Source organism: Harpia harpyja, chromosome 5 (genome assembly GCF_026419915.1).
Source record: "Harpia harpyja isolate bHarHar1 chromosome 5, bHarHar1 primary haplotype, whole genome shotgun sequence".
NCBI classification, from domain to species: Eukaryota; Metazoa; Chordata; class Aves; order Accipitriformes; family Accipitridae; genus Harpia; species Harpia harpyja.
The window spans coordinates 72,730,574-72,758,317 of record NC_068944.1 but is presented as its reverse complement, the minus strand read 5'-3'; positions in this window follow the sequence as shown (position 1 = coordinate 72,758,317).

Below are 27,744 nucleotides of genomic sequence, written 5' to 3'. Positions count from 1 at the left end.
ATGGCTGAGCTGCCATTGTGAACAGCTCATGTAAGGATTAGAAGCTGCCAACAGAAAAGCTTGAAAGAAATGCAATTTTACTTCAGAACTATGTTGGGTTTGGACCTTATATTGAACAGTTATAATTCTCAACTTGTGAGACTGTTGAACCAATCTGGGATCACAATCTTGCTAGGAGAATGAAAACTATCCTGCAATATATATTCAGTTTCCCATGCTTTGCTAGTTCTAGTAGATGTAACCCTTCTCTGTGAGAAGATGTAGATCTGTGGTACAACTGTACCTCCGAACCAGCAGAGGATCCAAAACCAGATATTGGCACTGTCTAGAGAGTTTAGCAACCTGATGTAGTGTGATTCAAAGGACAAAAGTTAGGAGTTAAAATTAGCCAAAGAAGAGACATGGCAGCAGGCGGAATAGAAGAGCAGAGTGGAAAAGAAGATTGAGAGCAATTATGTGCTCATTTTTTATTGATAGGCTAAGAATGTTCTTTGTACAGGAAGCCCTGTTACTATTGCTGTATTGCTTCATTACTGAACTTATATCTGTATAAAGAGAAAAAAATAAATCAAGAGGCATGCACTGACATACACACAGGAAAGCTCGCTGACACCTAGAAATATGTGCACATACAATATGCATATGCATATGCATATATATACACATACCTCTGTATACTCCCATATAAAAATCTGCTGTTTTTTTCCCTATACAATAAATATGTACCTATTTTATATACATATGGATATTTACATATATATGTGTGTATACACACAGGCATCTATATGTAGCAATGTAAACATTACTCATTCTATAAATGACAGAAAAAACCAGCAACAATAGCTGACAGCATCTCTGTTCTGGTAAATATGGGGAGCTCCTAATTAGCCCCATCAGAACATAGTCTGAGGATCAGCAAAACCCTTTGTTGATTCATATAGGAAACAACTTCAGTATATGGTGAAAACAATTTACTGTGCTGCACTGAGTGGAAGAGCAGTAAATTGCTCACGGTCTCCTATGGATTCCACAGGCACAGTAATCAGGAGGAACATGTTTCTGTGCAATCATCTTCACTTATAATATATAGTAGTTCAGTGCCACAACTTCAAAACTCAGACAGTATAGAAACTTGTTCATTTTGAACATGGCTTGGTTTTGCTTTTGGAGTTCTACCTTGACCAGGCATGAATTATAAGTACAACTACAGCTCTCGCATTAGGGGGGGCCTGTTAAGAATGTGTCACTCTGGCTATCCCAAACAGCTGTGAAATTTTAGTGTTCTGTATAACATTTCAGAAATGCAAACCAGAAAAAGGACAATCTTCCATTCAGTGAAAAAAATAACTTTTCTGTAAATATTTGTATGGAAACTGTTTTGATCACTCCAGACTTTTTGGGTTTATATTCCTGTAGAGTAATTACCTCAGTTTCAAATGACAGAAATGATATAAAAAAGATGATGCTTCCACTCTAATTTTGGTCACTAAAATTTTAAAATAACTTTAGCCAGAAAGAATAGTTTTATTTTGAATTATTGTAGTAAAATCTAGTACTTAAGTCTCATGAATAGAAGTAGGGAAATAATAAATTTTTGATTCACCAACAACTCAAAAATAAAAATGCATGTTATAGCTAAAAATAATATTATTTAGAAAAATGAAAACGTGAGGGAAGTTCTTTTTTCAAATGAAATATTGTAATTTAGGGGGAAAAAAAAAAAGTCAGTTTTGTCTGCAATACCAGCTGAAGGAAATTTTGAAGCAACATATTGTTTCAAAGTGTAAATCCTAAAGATTTTGTTAAAGAATAGGAAGTAAATATTCCCTATCATGGTTTATTTTATTTTGTTCCAGAATATACAGGAAAACTGAAGCAAATCTCAAAACTTTTAATATAACTATTTAGATGCCCTGATATTGAATTTTAAGCCAAAGAAAAAGGTTTTGTGCAAAAGAAGGTACGTGCTACCTAATATTAATGTTCAGTAGTTTAAGGGTCAGATCTTAGATACACATTTTTTGAGTGAAAGGTGGAGACAAATATGGGACCTCCTACTCTCTGACTACTTGTTCATCTTAGTATATTACACTGCAGGGGAAAAAAGAAGTCTTCCTACTACAACTACAGGGATTATATAGAAGGTGGATTTTTGCTCACTCTTTTGAAGACATGGCAGGAAGTGTGAGCATAGACAAGGAGAAGAAATAGAAAGGATTGTCTCTTTACGTTTTCTTTCTATTTGGTGGGGTTACTAGAACTTCCAGGCCCCTCATACCATCTTCTGATATTTGGCCCTGAGCAACAAAATGTTGAGCATGGATGAGAAAGTATGCAGTTGAGGCAGGGCAGTACCTTTCCCTGAAACTTGTCAGGAGGGAGGAAGGCTGCATTTTAGGGAGGAAGGACTAGAAGATCCTAACAGCTCATTTGAACAACCCACCTCCAGCAGAGCTGTGGCCTCATATATCACTCAACCAGTGCAGAAGCTGAACATGAGTGTTGCCCATTTCTCCCACTGTTCTTTATCAGAGAAATGAGTCTCTACTACTCACAATCATCATGACTGCTATATGTTTTGACAACACCAGCTACTCTCCAAAGGCTTCACCTACCTAGAATTTAAGCAGCATTCCTCAGCTGGAAAGTTTTTATTAATATTCAAGTGAAACCAGACACAATTTTTAAGGGCCCAAATTCAGATTGTCATAATAACTTGACACAGTTCTAATAATCTTATCTTTATTGCACTGCTTAAGTAGAAAGAACAAGATGTATTTGTTCCCCATTAAAGCAATTGCCCTCCAAACAGTCAAAGTGTGTTCTTGTAATTAGATGTAGAGCACCAGTACACCTCACAGTGACATCAGGTTACTCTCAGAGTAACCCTGCTAATGTTGGTGGTTTAGCTTGAATTTATATAGGTGTACCTAATCTCTGAATGTGGCACTAAATAACTAAGCTTCTTCTGCTCTTATGGAAAGCCTTACTTTTTAAATCAGAGAGGATACAGAAATGTGAACATACTGAAAAAGACTGAGGTGGAAATAAGATACAACAGAAAATGGTGTTTGCTTAAATGCAAGAAAGGAAGATCATCAGTTCTATATGGCACGCTGGAGGTAAATAGTCACACTGGTAATTTTTATCTGATCTTGAGACATTTACAGAATACCCACTAAAAAGAAGTCTTCATCCACAGTTGACTTTTAGCCATATTTTCTGGGGCAACAATGTACTGTGTACTATCATGGTAGTAGTTCTCTTAACCTTCTCTAAGCTGTTTCTAAACATCACAATGCCCTACAGGAAAAAGCAAAACAGGTGACTTTTACTTACGTGAATCTGGTTTTAATTTCTCTGAAAGGACTAGAAAAGTACAGACAGCCAGTTACAGGTAAGGCCTGGTTAAAGGAGCCTGACTCTCTCTTCCTGCTTTTGAGATGGGATTCACTTCATCTCACTGTAGTCACTTACAACTTCGACATCTAAGTGAAGCTACCAGACTAAACTCTGCGGATGTTGGAGAAAGCTGTCACATGCACAGAAACACTATCTTCTAATGGGGCTGGATTTCATATTTGTAGGGGAAGACCAGATGTTATGCCTGAACCAGGCATCTAATTTTCAGATGGTAGAAGTTAGGTGAAAGTGTTCTTACACTCCATTCCCAGTTCTTAATTGTGTCCCGATAGCTCGGTTATGTTGTAAGCATGGAATTTTGAGAGGTGAACCCTGGGCCATATCTAATAGATCCTCAGTTTATGTGTGCTAGGCCTTGTGGCTGCCATCCCTAGTCCTGCTATAATATGTAAACTAGACTTTTGTTTTATTCCACACTGGTGTTATGAATCTACGTGTGGTTGAAAAGTATGTGAAGGTTCAGTGTAGGTAGGTTCCAGAGGACTTGCACTCCATTTTTCCCTATGCTTTTAATAGGTCCTTGAAATGCCATTTTGTTCCTCTGTCCCTTAATTTGTTTGGGAAAAAAACCCAAACCAAACCCCCAAGTAATAACCCTTCACTTCTTTTCTTATCTTGCTAATTTACATGCAGGCTTTGAGTGCAAAAAGTACTCATTTTTATAGCGACTAATATGACTGGATGGTCTACAAACCACTAACGCAATTCCACCTATGCCTTCAATGGTATGAATCCTCACAGAAAAGTAGTATATCACATGGATACAAATCCTAAATATGTGGTAATAATGTAATGAGGCAATATATGTAATATGGACCAAAAATTAAGCAGATCTTTAGCTCATATAAGTTAGCAGTGATCCATTCAGGTATTCAATATAAAGGTACCTGAGCCATTTTCAAATGATCAAAAGGTTCTGAAAGCTTTTATGGTACTACCCAAAGAAGGATGAAACATCACAAATTCAAACCACTAAAGAACATCTTTAGTGCTAAAGAACCACCCACTAAGCAATGTAAAGAAGACAAACCTCTGAACAGCTTCAAATGATATAATAGGGTGGCAGCCAAAACCACCCCCTCAAACTTTTTACCTCCAGAGTACCAACAAAGGAAGAAGCAAGTTGCTTGTGTTCCCTAAGGTTTAAAGAGAGTGCGATGTTTAAGAATATTGAACAATAAATTTCATGTGGAAAGTGAGGTTCTGCACAAAAATAATTTGCAAGAACAAAGAGAAAGAAAAATAAAAGAATATGTGTTGTTAGAAGTGTTGTGGATATCAGTGTCTATATTAAATAAAGTGTTAAGTGTTTGAGTTCTTAATCAGTATGCAAGGTGTCAAACAACTTGTCCTTGCCCCTGGTTATTTCAACAGTTGACAGTGCTCTTTACAGAACAAACAAATAAAAAGTATAATTCAATCATGTCTGATAACATTTGCTTTTCCTAATATCACCTACAGTCTTTATTTTAATGACACTATTTTCAGATAGATGGCTCATGTGCTGATGATAGTATTCCATGCAAATAGTTGCATTTCAGTATTGAAATATAAATTCTGTGAAAAGTTCAGTCTATATTTAGAAAATATGGTTTAAAGGAATGCATCAAATATCAAGTCTGGTTACCCATTGCTTTGTACGTTACTGGATTATTGATAATTGTCCAAAGGAAATGCAAAGAAGTGCTATCCAGATATGAAGACCTTTTTTCTCCTGTGCTACAAAGCATAACTATTTCTGTAGCAGTCCCTGGGATCTCAGCTGGGACTGTTATCATTGCACTCATGGGATGCCATCATATCCTCTGAAAGAAAAACTTTACTTTTGGTAGTAGAATTTGATTAACAGTCTTTTGGGAAAAGTAACTGCAGGGTATGATAACTAGACATAAAGTGAGGCTTGAGGATTGAAGATAAGAGCACCTACCAAACTGGCCTTAGAAACACCATTCATGATATAGAAGATTCTTGAATTTTTAGTCACCTTTAAATCAGGACTTTTACATCTGCTTTCTGTGGTCTATGAATCCAACAAAATATAAGTTTATAACAGCAGAACTTGACACAGAAGCCCTGTGTGTGTGTGTGTGTGTGCTTTTATTTTTATATATTTAACAGATCATTTTATCACATCATTTTTCAGAGCCATTGTGTGGATATCTAAACTATTGGGACTATACGTAATGTAAGATAATTTCTTACTGACGGTGCTTTTCTTCTTCATGAGTTAAAAAAAGACAAAAAATGTAGCTAAGTCTACTATATAAGATAGTAAAAGACAATGTACTAATGGAAAAATAACACACTTCCTTAGGAACTAGAATTCTTTGTTAAGTAAGACATTATTTAATTGTTAAATAAATTGTTAATATGGTGGTCTTCCTTTAAAAGGAAAGCACTTTGTGACCATAAAGTGCAATTACTAGTACTCAAATTACTAGTTACTCAGAATCAGATTGATGTAATTTAAAAGTTGAGAAGTAACTTTTAAGTAAAATTTTTATTTTTAGAGTCATACTTTTAAAAGCTAAAAAACATGTATGTGTGTATATATTTATATATTTAGAGTTCTCCTTTGAAATGAAAACATATTTGAAGTACTCATTTTTTGTGTGTTTGGTTTTGCAAATAGACTTTTGGATTTTTTTTTTTTTGACAATTTGAATTTTTTAGCCATGTTATTCAGAAATTTTGAAAGCAAGATAGACCTCAGAAGAGCTGTCATTTTAACGTTGTTTTCAGTTTGTTCATTGTGGAGGTATTTGCATTTCAATTCTAACCAAATCCTCAGAGACATGAAACCAAAGGTATGAAATTTTTTCATTCTTCATGACAATTCTGGGATGCCTTTTCATACAGTAATGGATTGTGGAGGAAGAATTGATCTCATGATAAGATATCTTTTTTTTTATGTATAACATTAGAGAAAATATTCAGTACAGGACACTTTGATGTCCAATGCATACAGAAAATTTATAAAAAGACAAAATTTATTATCATATTTCTTCAAGGGATTGGGATTTTCATTCTGAAAATAAATTGGAGAAGGGCTGTTTTCCTTCCAAACACATTTGACTCCAAATCTTCCACTTAAGTAAAGCATTGTTCTATCCTCTGCATTTGTATCTGTTAAGATCATATCAAATATTTCTCTATTTACTGTTGGCTAAGTTACTGTGGAAATTCAGATAGACATAATGATGCCTAAAAAGCCACGGAGAGTGCTCTAAGCCATAAAATCATGCAGTTCCTCAAAGTTCACAGAGGTAAACTTGCCAAGACAGGAACTAGGCTTTTTCTCATGAGCTATATTCAAAAAGTTTAGCCAAGAGGGCCAGGATTCTTGTAATCTCCAACAACAAAGCCTCCTCTGTTTTCAAAAATTGCTCCTTGCTTTTTTTTTTTGCTTTTTTTTTTCATCTGTTTGGGTTTTTTGTTTTTATTTTGAAAGGATTGCTTTTCTTTATCAGACTTACTTGGCATGCAAAATAATCCGCCAGCTGCATCATGTCTTCTCTGGGCACACATCAAAAACTAGTTTGGATGCCACCTGTTTGATTACTCATCTAGTGATGCCAGTTCTGATTTTGCTTGAACGTGCTATGAACGGAACAAAGAGCAACAGAATATATTTTGTTTTTCTGAAAAATGAAATGAAGTTGAAGAAGTGGTTATAGTAAAGAAGCCCTGATCAGAACTGGATCTGTCATATCACCATATAAAGAGCTATACTGAATTTGAAATGTTGGACAATATATCCTGGTCAATTATACCAGAACTTCTCAAACCTCAAATATCATTTTCTATACCAGCTTCTTTTTTTCTTCAGTAGTAGAATTTTTTAACACCTTATGAAAAACACCTGTGCATATATTTGTAAATTACTGTATATACTTTCATTTTTATTTACATACATTTAAATATAAGTATGTATCTTAAGATACTTAAGATATTGGAACATTCATAAATATGATAATATTTTTAAACAATTCTTGCATACTTTTTCAACTGAGTTATTTGTTATGAGGAAAAAATTAAGACAGATAAATGTAAAATAAAGTCTACTTAAGAATAAGTACATGCTTAAAATAAGAAGTTGACTTTAAATTTAAAAATGCCTCTTAACTGTAAAGGGAACCTATATACATTAATTCAAATGTAGATCTCTAGATTGCAGATGTTTGAAGTTAAGCAAAATAAACCCATTATTTCTGATAAACATGTTGAAAGGGAGTTCACCAATTGGATATGGAGCTGAATTATAACATTCAGAGACTTTTATGAAACAAGATTTAGGAGGATATAACGAAAAGGATGAATGAATAGTTCCTTCCCTTGTTGTCATTTTATGCATTTTGAAAACACGGCTGAAGTAGAGGTAGGATCAATTTGTATGTTTGCATGGCAAGTTGCCTAGGCATGTTTAGTTTGCATCACTAACACCACTGACATCTGTGAAACCTTTGCCATTAAATTAAGGGAAGACTGGATTAAAGAGGAAAGACAAAGAGAGGTAAAAAACAAAATGTGAGTAAATTTAAGTAGTAAAGGAGAGTGGGACATTCAGATATGTTTCAAATTTCACAGACAGTTTTGTTTAGGTTTGGCTGTCAGTTGATGTTTGGGCAGAGAGGTTTGTTCATTTAAATTAAATGAGTTTCCCTTTTGCTACAAAAGAAATGAACTTTAAAGCTTTTTAATGAGAGATGTGTATATCATTTTATATGCATCTGGGTACTGACAATATACCCACTAATTATATAGAGAATGAAAACCAATTAATAATTCAAGCAGCTTTTTTAAGAGTTAATCGACCACTGCCAATGGCTCTCTACTGCAATGACTTTAATGTCTGTCACTGTCACAGCTTATACATGTTCCTGATACTTGAGTATTATGACAATTGCCCTCTTTTGCATTACACAATTTAAGTTAGCTCTACATGAAAAAGTATCTTACAAGTGTTTTCTTGAAGTAATCCAGGATGAAAGTATGAGGTAATTAAGTGACTTGCCTTTAATTTCTCTTTCGGGAAACTGATCATTCAAAGTTCTCTTCAGTGTTTATGGAAGCAGTAGATGAGAAAGAATGAAATTCTGTACTTCAGGTCCAAGTGTGCTTATATTATCAGCTCCTTAGGCTGAGTCTTGTAATGTGCATTTACAAAGAAGCTCGGACATCTAACTTGTAGCACAGATTATTATCAATGAATTGGTACTTACACAAAGTCCAAATATAAGGTTCATCATTGGTCTGTGATGTAAATAGCAATACAATCAAGCAATTAAATTATCATAAGGCTTCAGTATAGTCTATCAGAGGTTTTTAGGGAAGACAATATTCTTTGGGTTCCAATAAAATTGGAAACTGATTTGAGTTGTTATCAACATAATAGAGCTACAAATGTATAAACCCATTGAGTTCAAAGTATGATTGATTCTTGTATTGGCTTTGTGTGGCAAGGTTTTGGTAGCGGGGGGGGGTTACAGGGGTGGCTTCTGTGAGAAGCTGCTGGAAGCTTCCCCTGTGTTCGACAGAGCCCATACCAGCCGGCTCTAAGACGGACCCGCCGCCGGCCAAGGCCGAGCCAATCAGTGATAGTGGTAACGCCTCTGTGATAACATTTTTAAGAAGGAAAAAAGTTGGGACAGACGGTATTCGGCAGCCGGAGAGAGGAGTGAGAACATGTGAGAGAAACAACCCTGCGGACACCAAGGTCAGTGAAGAAGGAGGGGGAGGAGATGCTCCAGGTGCCGGAGCAGAGATTCCCCTGCAGCCCATGGGGAAGACCATGGTGAGGCAGGCTGTCCCCCTGCAGTCCATGGTGGTCCACGGTGGAGCAGATCTCCACCTGCAGCCCGGGGAGGACCCCACACCGGAGCAGGTGGGTTCCCGAAGGAGGCTGTGACCCCGTGGGAACCCCGCGCTGGAGCAGGCTCCTGGCAGGACCTGTGGCCTCGTGGAGAGAGGAGCCCACGCTGGAGCAGGTTTTCTGGCAGGACTTGTGACCCCGTGGGGGGCCCACGCTGGAGCAGTCTGTGCCTGAAGGACTGCACACCGTGGAAAGGACCCACGCTGGAGCAGTTCGTGAAGAACTGCAGCCCGTGGGAAGGACCCATGTTGGAGAAGTTCATGGAGGACTGTCTCCCGTGGGTGGGACCCCACGCTGGAGCAGGGGAAGAGTGTGATGAGTCCTCCCCCTGAGGAGGATGAAGCGGCAGAAAATAACGTGTGATGAACTGACCGTAAACCCCATCCCCGTCCCCCTGTGCTGCTGGGGGGTTGGTAGAGAATCCGGGAGTGAAGTTGTGCCCGGGAAGAAGGGAGGGGTGGAGGGAAGGTGTTCTGAGATTTGGTTTTATTTCTCATTACCCTACTCCAGTTAATTTATTACTCCGGTAATAAATTGAGTTAATTTTTCCCCAAACTGAGTCTGTTTTGCCCGTGACGGTAATTGGTGAGTGATCTCTCCTATCCTTATCTCGACCCACAAGCTCTTTGTTATATTTTCTCTCCCCTGTCCAGCTGAGAAGGAGGGGGAGTGATAGAACGGCTCTGGTGGGCACCTGGCGTCCAGCCAGGTTAACCCATCACAATTCCTTTACTTAAAAAAGCATGCTCCTTTTTCTTTTGCTTTAGTTCCACTCTTAAATATGCCTTACATAAAAAGGGCAGAGATATAAATTATTCCTTAATGTTCCCTGATACTGATACACTTGACTTCATTTAGACAGCTGATGCACTACAATCACTGTTTATTGTAACAAATTTAGTAATTTTACTCTTACCTTGGATTACTCTAATCTATTCCTTGGAGTTCTCTATTTTGTCTTCTTCTTACAATACTAAACTGTAAAATCATGAAAGGTGGGAATATAATTTCATTATGGGTGTGAACTGTCCCTAGCACAACAATTTTCAATCCCCCGTTTGGCAGTTTGACATAGGTGCAAAACCACTGTTAAAAATACTAAAGGTATTTGTAAAAGCACGTGAAAGGAGAGTGTCTGGAGAAGGCACCCGTGTGCCTGGTGCCAGCTGCTGGGGTGAGGTGAGTGTCTGTATCACCCCCAATCCCGGTGTGTATGGGCAACGCATGGGTATTCACGAGCAAACTTCAGGCTGGACCACCTGGCAAGTAGGGGGACCTCGGGTCTGGGACAGGAGATCAGGCAGGTGGGGGGTCTATGCTGGAACGCACGGGATGACCTGCCAGTGTGTAGTGCATGAGGGATGGCTGTGTGTACGTGTGTGTGTGTTCGCAGTGAGCATCAAGATGGACCAGCTGGCAAGTAGGAGACCTGTGGGGTGGTTAAGGTGGCCTGGGATCCAAGCAGGGCTGCCGGGCAAACGGAGGGTCTGTGCTGATGCTCAAAAGATCTGCAAATATGTGCGTGCTTGTGAACCTAGAGTGTGTGCGTGTGCCACCACTAGTGACCTTCTGTCTCCACCAGCCGAAGAGAAGGGAGGGGACCTGGCTGTCTGTGTTTATGCTGTATGTGAGTCCAGTATGCAGGTGCTGCTGAAGGCACTGCCTTGTCTGTGGCAATCCATGTGATCAGCCACGTCAGTGTCCTCTGTGTCTGTGTCTGTGTGTCTCTGTTTGTGTCTTTGTCTCTGGGAAAGGTGCTCTGTTTCGTTACTGGTTGAAGCTGCAACTGGGAAAGTGGCAGCCGCATACCTCAGCCTGGGCAGAGAAAGCCAGGTCCCAGTCACCAGCCTGGGCTTCGGCAACTGGGCAGCAGGAACCTGGGCTGGAGCAGCTGGAGGAGGCGATCACATTTCTTACATCACTTAACAGTATTATGGCACCAGCTGTTACCATGTTTTCCTACATTAAATGATTAACTGCAGCGAGAAGGCAGACTCATAAGTCCAGTGAGAGAAGAGTCTGCTTATGTGAAAACCTGAGAGCTGTGTTGTACATATACACAGACTGGGACCGTACGGCAGATTGATGTCACAGGCCAGCCTCAGAACAGCCACTTTCTTACAGCTGTCGGTGATATATTTGTTTCTGAGGGTGCTGTTAAAAAACATCAATAATTCCCTTAACTAGCATAATAGCAACACAGCTCCAGCATATAAGGTGATCTGACAAGGCCCGTGGGTCTCAGAAGCAATCAAAAGTAGAGAAGTTCAAGAGGAACAGAAAAGAATAGACAGTGGCAACTAAAAACCTCTTTTGAAACTCTAAGAGCAAATCAGATTAACTGAAGCTATTTACGGTGAAGGACAAAGATACTGACTTCCTCAGAGAGCTGATTCAAATCTCAATTGCACCTACTTTTTCAGTTTTAACTTCATTGTTTGCATATGAATAATTCACTCATTTTTGAGGAAAGTAAATGTTTTCCATGAAAAATATCATTTTGATGATTTTTTTTTTTTTTTTTTTTTACTGAAAGATGTTTCATTCTTTAAAGCAAAAAGGTGCTCTTAGATTGCACGTATTTCAACCCATGGCCCAATAATTTGAGCTTGGTTAAAGGAAATACTTCAGGAAGTCAGCCCATTTATCATTTGCAGACAGAAGGCCATGGAAATTCTCTCCTTTGCTTTAGTAGCCTGTCCCAGTAGTTAACCACCTTTACTGTTAAGAACTCCACCTACTCCTCGATGAATTGTTTTCTGCCTTCAGCTTCTAGTTTTTGGTCCTTGTTATGACTTTCTCCGCTACAGTGAGGTGGTCTCTACTGCTTGTGATTTTCTGTCCATGAATATACCTCCACACTATAAGCAAGTTAACTTTCAATCTTCTTTTGTTTTTCCAGCTTAAAGCGAGGCATTTTGTAATTTTTCACACTTCTGACTTATACTCTGTATTTTTTGAAAACCTGACCTCCAGACTTACACATACTGTTCTAAGCTTAACCAGTCCCCCAGTCCTTTACAGAATTAAAAAAAGCCCCAAACCAACCAAACTTCAAAGATGAAGAAATAGTTTTCTTATTCCAGTGTCCAATACCATAACTAAGCCTTTTACTTCAACATCCCTGCAACCTCTGTCACCAGCTTCTTGTGGAGAATGTTCCTTTGCAAACCCCTAGGTGACTTTAGCAGGTACACCTGCCTTACAGGTAAAAGAGGGATTTTATCTCTCTTCCACATCTGGTGGAGCCTCTGGAAAAACATGCTTTAGGAAGAGTAAAACACCGCACAGGCACAGTGAGGAGGAAGGAGAAAATGTGTGAGAACCAATCCTGCAAACACACAGGTGAGAGGAGGAGGAGGGCGGGAGGTGGTGCAGGCCCGCAGCAGGGATCCCCTGCAGCCCCGGAGAGACCCCGCTGGAGCAGAGACCCACCCTGCAGCCCGGGGAGGGCCCCACGCCGCAGCAGGGGGATATTTCCTGCAGGAGCTGCGGCCGTGGAGAGCCCGGGCGGGAGCAGGTTGTCCCTGAAGGACTGCAGCCCGGGGAAGGGCCCGCGCTGGAGCAGGGAGACGTGTGAGGAGGGAGGAGCGGCCCAGAGGGGCTGGGGGGGACGGACCGCAACCCCCGGCCCCAGCCCCTGCGCCGCCCCTCGGGGGGACACGAGTCGGGAGGGAAGGGGTGAAGGTGGGCCTGGGAAAGGGGGAGGGGATGAGGTGTTTTAATTTTGGTTTTGTTTCTCACAAGCCAAATCTATTTTGACTGGCAGTAAATTAGTTTCCCTAAGTCTGGTCTGGTTTTCCTGTAACAGTAACTGGTAAGTGATCTCCCTGTCTGGGAGTGAGGAAGTGAAGCTGGGCCTGGGAAAGGGGGAGGGGGAAGTTTGTTTTAATGTTTGTTTCTCACTCTCTGAATCTATTTTAGTTGTCAGTAAGTGAAATTAATTTTCCCCAAGTCCATTTTTTTTGCCTGTGATGATTACTGGTAATTGCTGTCCTTGACTTTATCTTGACCCACAAACTATTTCGTCCTATTTTCTCTCACTGTCCTGTTGAGGAGGGGGAGTGAGAGAGCAGCTGGTTGGGAATTTGGCCCTTAGCCAAGCCTAATCCACCACACAACCCCTTTCAGATCTAATATTATAAATAAGGAATAACACAGAATTCTGTATACATTGCAACACTGAGAACTCAAAAAAATTATGTTACATAATATTGGGTTTGCATGGCAACATGTTGGTAGCAGGGGGGCTACAGAGGTGGCTTCTGCGAGAAACTGCTAGAAGCTTCCCCTGTGTCTGACAGTGCCAATGCCAGCCGGCTCCAAGACAAACCCACTGCTGGACAAGGCTGAGGCCATCAGCAACAGTGGTAGAGCTTCTGCAATAACATATTTATGAAGGGGAAAAAAACTGCAGCAGATCAACAGCAGCAGAGAGAGGAGTGAGAACATGTAAGAGAAACAGCCCTGCAGACACCAAGGTCAGTGAAGAATGAGGGGGAGGAGGTGCTCCAGGTGCCGGAGCAGAGATTCCCCTGCAGCCCGTGGGGAAGACCGTGGTGAGGCAGGCTGTCCCCCTGCAGCCCAGGGAGGTCCACGGTGGAGCAGATATCCACCTGCAGCCCAGTGACGACCCCACGCTGGAGCAGGTGGATGTGTCCGCAGGAGGCTGTGACCCTGTGGGAAGCCCACGCTGGAGCAGGCTCCTGGCAGGACCTGTGGCCTCGTGGAGAGAGGAGCCCACACCAGAGCAGGTTTGCTGGCAGGACTTGTGATGCCATGGGGGACCCATGCTGAAGCAGTCTGTTTCTGAAAGACTGCACCCCATGGAAAGAATCTACACTGGAGCAGTTCATGAAGAACTGCAGCCTATGGGAAGGACTCACATTGGAGGAGTTCATGGAGGACTGTCTCCTTTGGGAGGGACCCCATGCTGGAGCAGGGGAAGATAGTGAGGAGTCATCCCCCTGAGGAGGAAGGAGTGGCAGAGACAACATGATGAACTGACTGCAACACCTATTCCCTGTCCCCCTGCTCCACTGGGTGGGGATGAGGTGGGGAATTCAGGAGTGATGTTGCACCCAGGAAGAAGGGAAGTGTGGGGGAAATGTGTTTTAAGATTTCGGTTTATTTCTTATTATTATCTCTTATTTTATTGGCAGCAAATTACATTAATTTCCCCAAGTCGAGTCTGTTTTGCCTGTGATAGTAATTGCTGAGTGATCTCCTTGTCCTTATCTTGACCCACAAGCCTCTCTACATTTTCTCCTCTTGTCCAGCAGAGGAGAGGGAGTGATAGAGTGGCTTGGCAGGCATCTGGCATCCAGCCAAGGTCAAACCCACCACATATATTTTTCTTAATTATAACACCTGAATCCTTTTTCAAGCAACTTCCTTCAGTGATGAACTCTCCCTCACGTGTAAATAAGCTTGTATTGCTTTCTACTAGATGGATACATTGTCTTAGAGTAAAGTAGTTATCTTATAGTATATGTGGTAAATTAACATTTTTTTTACTGGGTCTAGTTTACTAGGCAATCCAGTTTGGTTCACCCAACTTCATTTGCAGATTTGGCATTTATTTTCTTTTCATGTAGGTGAATTTCATGTCACCAGCAAACATGATGCTACATGAATAGTTCATATGCTGAATCGCCCCCTTTTTTCAGAGTGCTTTGATACAGTTGACTGAAGGAAGAAAATCTTTAAGCTGTATTCCACAATTAGAGGGATCTCAGAAGAGAACAGTAGCTAAAATTGACCCAGAAGTTTCTCAGAAAGAAGGGACTGAAAAGTCTGGAATTGCATACGAAATGAAACAAAAGACAGATAATAAGAACAACATCAAAAATTTAAAATAAAGCATGATCCAGAAAAGGCAGATAAAGATCTGTTCTACCTGTCTTCCTATGTATATTTGATAGTGTTACAAAATGGCAATTTCAAAACTATAAAAAAAAAAAGCAACAACAACTTTTTTCACAGGAAGTTGAGTGCAGAATACTTTGACATGAGTTGTACAGGGCCAGATTAATTCATATTCCTGTTATGAAAAATATCACAAATTTCCTCTTGAAAAAGGTGGAACTCATCATACTTAAAGACAAGAACACAGAAACGTGATTGTTCTTGTGACTGATCCATTATAACAGTGGCCCCATTGGTGGATAGAGACATCAAATTAGAGATCAATTAATGCTATTAGTTTTCACATCTCTATTCAGAATTTAACATCTCATATTTCTTTTGTGCTGTCACAAAAATAATTCTTTGAACTTTCAAGTTTTAAAGCATAAAATGTGATGACAAACCTCTTAAAAGAAGTCAGTATATTTTACACTTTCAGAAACATGGTAAGGCATCTACTTTCCACTATAACATACATTTCTTTTGCACTTCTTTTTTTCTCTTCTATTTGAACCATTTAATTTCAATGACAAATTGACCAAATGAGTGTTATCGAACAGAGCAAGGATACAATATAAAGTTCCTAATCTATTGATACAAAGCTTTTTATGAGTACAGAAACAAAGCTGCCTATTAACTTTCCTTATGTATTTTCTCAGTCACTGAAAAAGTAGGGCAGAACTGCCCTTCACAATTGTTGAAACAAGGTTAAGAAGCACTACTTACCACTCTATATTTTCCATACTTGCTGGGTGTTAATTTGTAGGATGTTGTAAATACATATTGCGCCATTTCAATCTGTTTTATATCATTTGCTTTTGTACTTTATTGCAGTAAGACAGTGACTACTAATATATTCATATTGTACTAATACCTGGAAACAATCAACCATATAATTCAGTCATTACACACCATAATAAATATCAATGCAATTTTAAAAGTGAAGAAATAAATCTATATCTGACTAATATTTCTCTAAGATGTGTAGAAATTTCTGGTGTCAGTATGTGTATCTCCAACCTAACTGAAATCTGTCTTTATTGGATGAATGGGCAATCTGAACTGTTATGCAAATATGACCTTCAAGAATGTTGAGACAGGGGGAAAAAAAAAAAAGAAAAAAAGAAAAGATAACATTGGCTGTCCAGAATTATCTTGTAAATGCTTCTTATTTCTAAATGAAGGACCTATTATGCTTTAAGATCTTAATTTTAATCAAAATATTTGTATTCTTTGTAATATAAAAGGTGAACTGTAAATTGTCTTTCTGAGCTTTAGATTCTGAGAACAAGTCAAGTAGCTTGGGAATTTCTTAGGAACAAACAATACACTTTAATATCCAAAGACTGATGGTTTGCAAGCTATATGATCCAAAGACAAATACTTCCATAGAATAATCCTATCTGTTAGGGGATTTTTTCTTTTTTTCTAATATCTGCACAAATTGTATGTTGCTTCCTAAGATTCTGCAAGGAAAATCCATGCTATAATAGCTGAAGACAGAATGTTCCAACTCAAGCAAATGTATAAAATGTATGAGATGAGCATGAATTAAGTACATTCCTACAATTCTAGCAATTTGCAAGAATGTGACTCATCTACAAGTTATAAGGCACCTGTAGTATCTGCTGCTCTTGGCAAAATGCATTAAAGCTCTGTAGCGGGTTTTATGTTCACACACACCATAGTACAGATATAAGAGTTACTGAGTTCCATTCATCTACCTCTTTAGGAAAAGCTAAACACTTTTACCTCATTTATGTCTCATATGCATGATCCCAGAATCTGAAGGCCATAAAGAATATCCGTTCTGGAGATGGTCAGTGCCTGTAGCCTCAGATTTGATTACTTCTTTGTTCAGGCTGCAGGCAAATGATTAGGCTGCTGATTAGGTCCTGACCTGAGGTTAAGCTAAACAAACAGGATGTGGGAAAGTGCTGGATGCGACATGAGAAATTGCTGAATGTGACAAATAAAAGTGTGAGAAGCTGACAAAAGACACAGATAATGCCATGAATTTTGCACGTGGTTAAGGGGTACTTTAATGTGAAATGTCAAGCCAAACCCTTTTTTTTAACGCATACCACATAAGTCAAAAGCACTTTTGTAGTCAAGGGACCAAGGGAAAAGATAATTTTCCTTGGCCTATGAGAGAACAGCTGGCCAGGCAGATCAAGCATCATGGTACCACTATGCTAGTGTCCACTGCAGAGCTCCAGCATTTCAGAGCCCATTGCAACTTCCCACACCTTCGTAATGTTCTTATTATCTTCAGGAAGTAAGTCCAATAAGGCTAATTATTTTTGAGCAATGAATCATATTAAAGTTAACCATCTAAGCTGACCTGGTTGCATCTTTGCTTTGTAGGCAATGGAGTGATACAGGAACCAAAGAGCAATTCGTCCAAGACAAGTGTATAGTATAGAGGTGATAAATCATCAACTGAAAGTTTTTGTTTCAATGTACACACCTGAAATATGGACACAATGTGATACAGGATGAAACTAGGCTCTTTGTATATGCATATATTTGTGTATGTATATAAATATACAAGTAATGTTATCTCTCTTATCTCATTATTCACATTGTAACCATTTCTTCTTTGTTATTACTTAAAATATATAAACATCACTTTTCATTAAGCATATAATGGCATTATTCATAGATCACAGTCAAGTTTAAAATTCTTTTCTGTCAGGTTTTGTGTAAAAATAGTTGTAATTACCAGGCTTGGGTTTTACATCACATTTCAGGTCATACCCATCGACCAGCTATGTTGCAAGGCATTAGGCTTCACCTGCAGCAGCTGCTCAGAGCTGAGAAGTTCTGCTGAAAATTGTTATAGGATTACTTTCCCTTCTGACTGCCCACAACAAGTCTTTCTGCAACGTATTTGCAAATCACTGTCACGCTCCTTGTCTTGAGACTGGAAATTCTGCCAGCTGCTGTGCAACATGTCCAGTAATACCAGAAACTTTTCTGCAGCCTTATATTTCCTCTCATATAGAGGACTCCATGGAGACAGAAATAGTCCAGAGACCCATTTTGAGGATGGCTCCACTTCCTTACTGCACAAGAACTTTGGACTAATCTTGTGTGTTCGATACATAAATAAATTGTCAACATAAAGAACCATTTGCAGCTTAGAGATAACATACAGGTGACAGGTAACTCAGGTATCTTGGTGTAGTTGAAACAAACTTCCAGATTGATTCTAAATATCATTGCAGACATCAATTTTGCTTCTAGTGTATTGAAAAGGAAGTAGACATCAGATCGCTTCTGATCTCCCTTTGGTCTTAGAATAATGTATTCCTGCTTTTCTTCACTGAAGGGAAGACCAAAATACAACATGCTAAGAAATGTGAAACTGGAAGTGTTTTGAGTGACTGAGTTGTATCCAGAGATCTGTGTTCTAGCTAGCTTTCACTCTTTACCCCAAAATAGAACTCTCATCCTTCATTAATGAACTTTTTCATGTACTGCCCATGATTTCTGGCCTAACAACAATATAACTGTGAATACAAGTAATTTCAAAGTCTTGTACTTTTCCTATTGTGATTTTAGTAGTAATCAAACTTTCCTCTCAACCTTGATTCACAGAAGGTCGTAGAAGCACAACCTTGACCCCAGCGGCATTTAAAATGAACCCTACAGCAAATATAAGAGGATCACTTTACAATAAAATAAACTTCAGAGTTTTGCTGTCCAGGCCTTACTGTGCTATCCTTGTTTACCTCCATTAGTCTGAAAATCTCCTTGCTACATCAAGGAAAGCTTAAGAGAGGGAGGCTACTGAATCCTTTACAATATTATGAAAATGTCATATTATGGCACTGTGCCTTGGAACACATAAAAGAGTCTGGGAAGGATTTTAGACATGGATGCCTGTATATATAAACACAGAAGGCTACCTTTATCTGTATGATCATAATATTTTCCTGAAAACTGTACTTCTAAAGTGTAAAGCAATAAAAGCAGCACAAATTGTTAGATTTAAAGGTAAAGGAATATATTTGAAAGATGCAGGATCTGTAGCCTAAAAGGACTTCCATTCTGTCCTAACTGATTATTAGACACAATCTGAAAACAAAACCCAAATCAAACCCAAAGCCTTTTTAGCCTTAAAATTCTTTGTCATTTCTTGTTTGTGGAAAAATGAGCTCTCTTCATTGCCTGTAGTTAGTAATTGAAAAAGCTAGAGTACATCCTGACCAGTTAGAGCATCTCCTCTTGCAAGCCTGATGACACAGGAGAATGATTATGAAATGGAAACATTAAAATGATATGATTGTGACTTTTTTGAGCTTTCCATAGTTCTGAATTCCAAGTCAGTGCTGCTGAAGAGGATTGTGTTACCTGTCACAGCATAGTCCAGCTTTTGCATAATACTCATGAAATATTGAAAAATAAGACAAAACACCAGTGTTTATTGGCACGGCTGTTCCATTTGTTGAAAGCATAAATATTTATGACAAGTCCATGGCTAGCACTGTGACAAGGTATGGCACCAGAACAAGAGTTGTGTACTTTGAAGAGATGGGGCTGTCTTCCCAACGTAGACTATACCTAAACCTGGACACTGAAATGTATGCAGGCACGTGTCTTGAATTCTGACCCAGAAAGGTACCTCTTCAAAGGAAACGGCCTCAGGTTTGGGAATTTGTTGGGACAACCAGAACAATATTTTTTTAAACTCTAATATATGAGCTTTTGGCATCGAAACTATGTGGATAATGTATAAATATACAAGGAAATTACTAGGCAGTGGGCTATATTGTCTAGCAGTTCATACATTTGTTATTGTTCTTCACTGTTTCTATTATGACAAAACACAGAACATGCATCTGAGAGCAACACCATGCTAGGTAATATTCAGGCATAATATCAGCCTGCTTCAGAGAATTTGCAATTAAAAAATTAGATAGCCAAGTACAAAATTATGATCCTTAAAACTGTACTTTTCTTAAAATTATACAACCCTAAAATCATTGTAATCCTTACCTAATGCTAGAGTTATTTCAACTTTTGTTTGTTTCTTCCTTTGTACTTTCATTTCAAGGTTCTTGCAGAACATTCTGTTTCTAAGAGAAATTTAGCATTTTTTGTTCTTAGCCCACTCAAGCTACTGTAACATGAGGCGACTCAGTTTCAGTGTAGATTCTCAGTTCAATTGCCTAAATGTAGGATTCATGTGTTGCTAAAGGTACCTTTGGGTATTAAAGACATTTTAATTGAGCTGGAAGATAATGTTCAATACCTACAGAAGAATTATGTCCTTCTGCAACAGCAGCTGGAGGGCAGCCAGGATATATAGTATCTTATAAGGTACTGACTGGAGGCATATCTTTAAGCAGCTGAATGGCTGATATACCTGTCTGTGCCTGCATAGGCTACTATTGTACTACTTACTGCCATCCATAGAGCTTAGTGAGCTATTCACATCACCCAAAGGTAGACACACAGGACGTGATTCACATACTAAACATGTCTAACGCCATTTGACATGCCCTATGCATTCTTATCTGTTCCCCAAAGTCTGATCTGGAAGGATGTGGGTCTCTTCTGCTTCTTGTGTCAGATCTGTGAGTCCTGTGCAGATGTTGCGGATTTCTGCCACCAGATGCCTATCTTCAGATAACAGAATTGAGCCCATGCTAGCTCAATATCTGAATGGATTTTCACCCTGCACTGTATTGACATGATATCCACTGAGTGAAATGGAGTTTAGAAACACCTAGTGCCTATACAGGTACCCAAATTTAGGGATTCAGAGTGAGTGCCTCCTTTTGTGTTTCATCCAAAACCCTTAACATCAAAACTACTGGATTGTAATCCATCCAAAATGTAGCAGACATCCACTTTAGTTTAATCTACATTAAAAAAACCCAACAACTTTCTTTTCATGCAATAGACAGGTACTTAGAGCATTGTCTTCAGACAAAGCAGATCAACATTTTATTTCCTTCACTTCAGATATTCAAAATGGTATCCCTTCCTTCCTGAAGCATGTTCTTGCTAGCAGTCTGTAAAGTAGTCTGCTGTGAGACCTGAGAAGGAAGAACAGGGTTTTATTACCCTCCTGTTCAATTTATGCCATTGTAAAAAAAAAAATGAATGAAACATTGAGAAAAGGAATATGCCTTTACTATATCCAAGAGTCTCAGTTTTCAAGCAGAGGGAAAAACTGTTCTGACTTCTTTCTTGCAAACAGCTTCTCTAGCTTATATTACTCACCCACTTGATAGAATATAAATAATTATTTGGTAGATCACCTAAACACATCAGATCTGTTTTTCTAAGAGCTTCTGCCCTCTATTTTTAGATTAGTATTTTAACACCAGAACTTCCCAGGATTTTCTCTAAATGACATAGTACTCTTGCTTCCCTCCCACATCCTCTTTTCTCCTGTAAGGCAAGAAGCAGCACTCATTGCAGAGCTGTTTCAAAGCTGTATGTATGTTCATTAGTTCTTCAGCCAATGTGTGCTTACTCTCTAACAAAGAGTCCAAAACAAAGAAATCTAAGAAAATTTTGGTTTTTTTTTTCAAGAAGGCGTATGAATTTTGCTCTCTTCCTTTTACTCAGATGCTATTTTTCATTAAAAGTATGATTTGGCTGATGTTAGCAACAGAGCTTAAAATTTAACAAACTGACAGATAGTTCTAATTTTTGTTACTTTAGAAATAAATGAAGAATATAAATAAATTAAAAAAAAAATAGCAGGCTAAAATGAGTTCTGGGTGAACGGATTAAACCCCCAGACTTTTCATATTCAAGTGACTGTTTTAATCACCTAGAGACAGGAATTTTTCTTTATTTCTGTCTTCTCGACACCACATCCAAATTATTTTCTGCAGAATAACAGAGCAGTAACTGAAGGGCTGAAGTATGCTCTGTCTTTGAAAAACTTACAAGTCAGCATTTAGGATACATTCCTGGCAATGGAGAATTTTAAATCTGAAACCCTTTAAGATGAGGCTGGAATTCAATCAGGGTGCTATAACCACTCAGGTGTTAGAAAAGTATGTGGGTGGTTTTTCTGACTTCATAGAGAGCAAAAATTGAAAAAGAGAGCAGATGACACTCTTTTTATGCAATCTGTCCTTTCAGAGGCAGTTTCAGACATTATCAAAATATTTCTAAATTACTGAATGTCTCAAGGATTTTAAAAGGTAAACCTAGTTTCTGTATCCTAAACAGTTGAGAAGCATACAGCTCTGCCAAAATTGAAGTTATCCTTGCCACCTGTGTGGACATAACATCTGGGAAACTTGCAACTTGAGGAGGTGAATTAAAAGTTCTATCATAGTAGAATTGCAATTTGAAGCTAGAATTTAGAATCTAAATACAACTTTATTTCCTTCTCTTTTTATTTTTGTTTGTTTGCTCATTTTGTCATTGTTTTTTGTTCCAAAACCCACAATAAACGGTAGTTATAATGAACTACTAACCGCAGTTTTAGTCATATTAACGGTGCCAGGAATAATTTAATCTTGAAAATGCCTGTCAGCAAATGGATTTGTCCAAGGGAGTCTGGATATAATTTATTTATGTCAATACAGTTAAATCAGGATGAGGAACTTGATGATCCCTCCCAGTGAGTTCACAGAAACTGTGTTATCTTGTCTGTGTCATGGATTAACCTCTCTGATGGTGATCTAGACATCTTGATTGCTTGGACCCTTCAGCTGAAGATCTGATCTAGAGGGGTAAGTGTATTGATCTGACTCATTTGAAAATCTGTACCTTTTTGATGCAGTTCAGTGAGAGGAAGTTCCTGCTTGGGATCCACACTGTTGTGTGAGCTCACTACTTCCACTTGCCAAATACAACCTGGCGGATGTTCATTGCCTCAGGAGCTAACTGATGTACCAGATGAAGAGTGCCTGTGACAGCATGTCAGCTACAAAAACAAAAAAAAGAAAAAAGGAAATTACTTGGAAAACACTAATAAATCTAGAAAATAATCATTTCCATTCAAGCGTATAGGAGAATGTGGCAGAGAAAGAACAAACAGATATATTGTAAGGCAAGAGGGAACAAGGGAAATTAGCTTTGATATCCCCATGTGAGTAATATTTTTGTGGAAAATTTTATTGTTATTATTTTGAACTCAGATATGAATGTATTACAGAGAACCTGTTTAAGAAAGAAAAATATGCCAGAGCTGGGAATCTGCACATACTATAAATTTCGAAGAAGACCCCTAAAAAATGTTCAAGGTTTTTGTTGTTAAAAAATGCACAGCATTGACCTATGTTTGTTCCTGCTGATGCCAAGAAACTTAGTGTTGCTGTGGTTAAGTTTATTCTGACATCTAAGAGATTATACATGTCAAGGTACAGTGATCATATACTTAGAAAAGCCATGCTTCTGCTTTAGAAGCGTATTGCTTTATGAGGAGGAGGTTCTCCAAAGAAGTCAAGTGTTTAAAACTTTATCCCTTGATCCTTCATGCAGAAGAAGAAAGCAAGACTGTGTCTTCCAGTGTTTGCAAGATGTTATCAACTATCTTTACCTTGCAGTGCAGTCAACTGTATAGACCAATAGATTATCCAAAGACTGAACAAGGAGTGAATTAATTTCTCTGTAAGAAAGAGTGCCTGGAGAGATGTACATACTGAATTAGCAAATTCACTGATCTGGCAATCCAGTGTCTTGCATTTATATTCATTATGCGGGTTTTCTTTCTTTCTTTTTTATTTTTTAAAGTGGATAATTATGGCTTTGTAAGATATGAAACTTCTTCATAAACTGAGAAAGGGAACTGTGTTCTAGGAAGTAGACAACAGGACTGTGAGACAAAAATATTGGCTTTTTCTGTCCAAAATAAACACCTCCATTACCATTTCTACTTAAGGTTGTACCTGCTTCTTGTAAAGTCCAAAAAAACTTTCTCAAACTGTCCAAAATGACTTAAAAAGTAGTAGACTAAAAGAAGGAAGGGAATTCCTGGGAAACACGCAGTAATATCTTGGTTTCTTTTGTAGCCATATACCTTAACACAATTATAAAGGGACATTTTTACTAATTTCCTTAATTGCCTTTCACAGGAGTCTTCAGCAAAGAAAGTTGGATCTGGACTTGCAAAATGGGACTGTTAATAACTCTGTGTGTTTCGTTGACCTGGGCTGTCTACCAGGTGCCCACCAAGCTGCTCTATCATTCCACCTTCTAGCAGGACAGGGGGAAAAAATACAATGAAAAACCTCATGGGTCAAGATTAAGGACAGGGATATCACTCACCAATTACTGTCATGGGCAAACCAGACTCGACTTAGGAAGATTAATTTAATTTATTGCCAATTAATAACAGAGTAGGTTAGTGAGAAATAAGAACAAAACTAAAACCACCTTCCCCCCATGCCCCCCTTCTTCACATGCTTTTCTTCTCTCCCAACTCATCTACCTCCTCCCCGCCGAGCAGTGCAAGGGGACAGAGAATAAGGGTTACAGTCAGTTCATAACACTTCACCTCTGCTGCTTCTTCCTCCTCACACTCTTCCCCTGCTCCAGCGTGGGGTTCCTCCCACAGGAGACTGTCCTTCACGAACTGCTCCAGTGTGGGACCTCTCCACAGGGCACAGTCCTTCAGGAACAGACTGCTCCAGCATGGGTCCTCCAGAGGGGCCACAGATCCTGCCAGAAAACCTGCTCCTGTGCAGGCTCCTCTCCACCCGCTGCAGCTCCTTCCAGGACCGTGCTCCGGCATGGAGTCCTCACAGGCTACGTCTTCCTTGGTTTTCACCATAGGCTGCAGGGGAATCTCTGCTCCGGTGCCTGGAGCACCTCCTCCCCCTCCTTCTGCACTGACCTGGGGGTCTGCAGGGCTGTTTCTCTCACAGCTGCTGTGCAGCATTTTTTACCCTTTCTTGAACATGTTATCACAGAGGCGTTACCGTCACTGATGGGCTCAGCTTTGAAGCTGGCTAAAACTGGCTCTATCTGATACAAGGGCAGCTTCTGGTGTCTTCTCATAGAGGTCACCTTTCCCACCCCCCACTACCAAAACCTTGCCATGTAAACCCAATGCACTCTGAGAGTTTATAATTTTCATGTTGATTCAGTTCATCTATGGACTGCCTATGTTTGTTATATTTCTTTACTTATTTGTCACCTTTCTGCTTTCTGTCTGTTCATCTGTTAGCACCACAGTTTCTTCTTTCTGAACCTCAGTGATATGGTTCCTTGGAAATGAAGCCCATCAAAGGATATAGAACAGAAAAAATTTACATAAATTTTTTGGCTGAAAAAGCCACTGAGCCAAAGGGTGCTGTAACTTGGAAATAGAATTGTGAGAAAGTATCACTGTATGCTTGCCCTGTTCTTACATCTTTTTTTGAGTACCCACTACTGCCTACTACCCTTAGCTGGTGTATCTGTGCTATGTTCTTCAATACTCTTCAGGTTTTGGACAGGACAGAGATTCATGTGGCAGAAGAAAGAGAAAGGCAACATGTCAAAGTGAGTCCACACTGACAGAGTTTTGTTATGATAAGTCAGTGTTTGAATTTTTTTTTTACCAGGTTTATGATACAGGTTCAACCTGTTCAGGGTAGAAACAGAGGAGACAGACACTGCAGCTGTTGAACTAGAACACTAAGGTGTCAATAATTTAAGTCAGTGTTACCCTAGAAAGGTGAACAGTAATTGTTGCCTGTAAAAAAGTGTAGGGTTTGCAAAAAGTTAGGTGGATAGCAAATGGAAACTACATAAGACAGAAATAAAAATCTGGAGTCACAATAGAAAGTCTGATTACACACCTCTGCGCTCTCCCTTCCCTTCTGATGATGGTCATTTTCTGCAGTATGGATCTGTTGAGCTGTCAAAATGTCAATACAAGTAGAAAAGGTTGGACTAGAACTTTTGATATTGCAAGCCATCGAGATCAGGGACTCTGATATTTTCTACCAACTCAGGAGCTACCTCACAGTCTTCATCTTTTGCTCTAACTTTGCACACAGTTTTACAAGGATCTGGTCTCAGACGTGCCATGCATCAAATTATCTAGTGAATACATGGCACAGGAATGGAAAGGTTAAAAACAAATTATGCTTTGGAGGATTCTGCTATGAGTCTATGCAGCATGGAGAGATGTCTAATCCACAGCTGACATATTTTCCCAAAATAAATGTCCCATGGGAGGCAAGGGGACAAACAGATGAGGATCAAGGCATGATATAGAGATGAATTTTTTATAAGCTATTGCTTTGTATTTAGTGTTTATGTAGTTCAAACATACAGGGCAAAGAAGGAAAAAATGACTGAGATGATTTCTTAACAGAAAGAAACTAGGAGGTGGAAATGAGAGTTGGAAGATTGGAAGGTTATCACTCCTTTTCCTTGCAATCCCCAGAGAAAGGTCTGGCTGGATTTTGGGCCAGATGTTCAGATTCTTATACAATGAGCCAGTATGTGGAAAGATGTTTGGCACCCAGCACAGAGCACAAGATGTAATACAAACTTGTCTTCAATCCCAAATAAGCAGCTGCTTCTGTATTTATTTTTTTTTAACTGTTTACTGAAATGAAAAGAGAATAATTTACCCAACATGTTCATATATCAAGTTCTAAGGAGAAAATTTCAAAATGCAAAGATAGCCAAGCCCAACCTCTTTGATGTTTTGGACCTCCAAATAAAGATCACTATACAATGCCAATAAAGCAGTCAGCTCATGCATTTGTCTGCCACAGGATAGTGTTGCCAATTCCTAAACAAGCTACCTCTCCTGTGGAGTCTTCTGACCCCTAAACACTATGGCACAAGGGATATTCAAAGATATGCTGTGAGCTGACAAATTAATGTCCACATCTGCCCTCTTCTAATTCAGGTTAATTATCCAGGACTGATACAGTTCAAATGCAAGGAATTCATCTTATCTCAGTTTAGCCATCTCTAAATTAGGTGGCAAAGCTATTAATCTAGTTTCTATACATAATCAGTAGAGAGTGTGAGAGCTTCCTTCAGAAAGTGATTCATGACATCTATCTGAAATGTGTTTTTCAGGAAATACTTCTTGTTCTCCACTGACTATAGAAGGAAGCTTAGGCAGCAAGTTTAGGACTAACTGCCAATTTCTGGATGCTTAAATCAGGGGAAGTGAACCTGCTAAGTTTGTACACCATTTTGAAGGTGAGACTGTACCACTGTGACCAGCTAGCTGGGGGGTGTAACAGTAACAGCGAGCACATTGCAATGCTGCAGAACTGTGGTACCTGGCTGTGTTTAATAGCAACTTGAATTCCTAGCTGGTTGTTGGTTTACACTACTTTGTCTCTACTGTGTCAGTGCAAACAGTTGTTTAAGTTATCCCAGATATGCCACTCACATCTTAAACTCCCTGAGAAATCGAATCCCCTCTTGTATCCATCTCCTTACCCCTGCACTTTCCTGCACTAATTGAATCTCACCAGAGCATCATAATATCATTGTGTAGATCAATAGACTCAGTAGAATGGCACATTAACTTTCTTGTGAACTGAATATTAAGCAAAATATTCATATTAGCTGCATTTGACAGTAACTGATATCACAGTTGT